Source organism: Etheostoma spectabile, chromosome 16, assembly GCF_008692095.1.
Source record: "Etheostoma spectabile isolate EspeVRDwgs_2016 chromosome 16, UIUC_Espe_1.0, whole genome shotgun sequence".
NCBI lineage: Eukaryota > Metazoa > Chordata > Actinopteri > Perciformes > Percidae > Etheostoma > Etheostoma spectabile.
In genome coordinates, this window is record NC_045748.1 from 21,629,370 (window position 1) to 21,630,088 (window position 719).

The 719-nt window shown below is 42.8% G+C and overlaps 1 protein-coding gene across 4 annotated transcripts in view; it reads right to left on the minus strand.

Moving 5' to 3' along the window:
• Window positions 1-719, minus strand: part of rab27b (RAB27B, member RAS oncogene family) — a gene marked incomplete at its 3' end in the record, with an annotated part of 70,012 nt that overhangs the window by 41,161 nt on the left and 28,132 nt on the right. Inside the window, 1 exon segment of one of the 4 annotated variants that reach the window (XM_032539443.1) lies at window positions 569-648. 4 annotated transcript variants of the gene reach the window in all.

Below are 719 nucleotides of genomic sequence, written 5' to 3' on the forward strand. Positions count from 1 at the left end.
AGTGCCCAGGAGGTGAACAGGCATCTCTCCAGCTACCGTAGTTTGGTCCATACCCAACTCCCTAAGGACTGAGCCCCAACTGAACAGATAAACTGCCCAACTAACTGACCAACTCCCTGACCAACTAACTGACTGACTAAATCATTAACTGACTGATTGACAAACTAACCATCAAATTATTAACTAAAACTAACTAACTAAAATACTCTATGGCTAACTATCCATCTAACTGGCTAACTATCAAAATTAATACCCAATGGACTGGTTGCCTAAGTAACCAACAAAATGAAAAACCACCAGACTGACCAACTTACTAAAAGCCTCTTTCACCAACTAAACAACTGACTGACTATCAAAATGGCCGACTAACTGACTAAATGAGTTGTTTACCAGCTAACTAAGTAGCTGACTAACTCTCTGACTGGCTAGTTCACAGTCTCCTCACTTGCTGACTTATAAACCATTCCCGGTCTGTCTAACAAACTGATTTCCTGACTGCAAATTTCAGTGTTGTAGTCGACTGGTTGCTTTACCGGCTGACTGGTTAACTGACTGACTGGTTAGTTACCTACTGAGGTCCAGATGCAGTTTTGACGTTTCTCTTTTCAGCTTCTCCCTCTTCCTTCTCTGCTATGTTCTGCTTCTCTTTCCTTTCCTCTGTGTAATCAGAGGGTGGGGCTGAGCAACGCTAAGCTAGATCCACACACACACACACACAC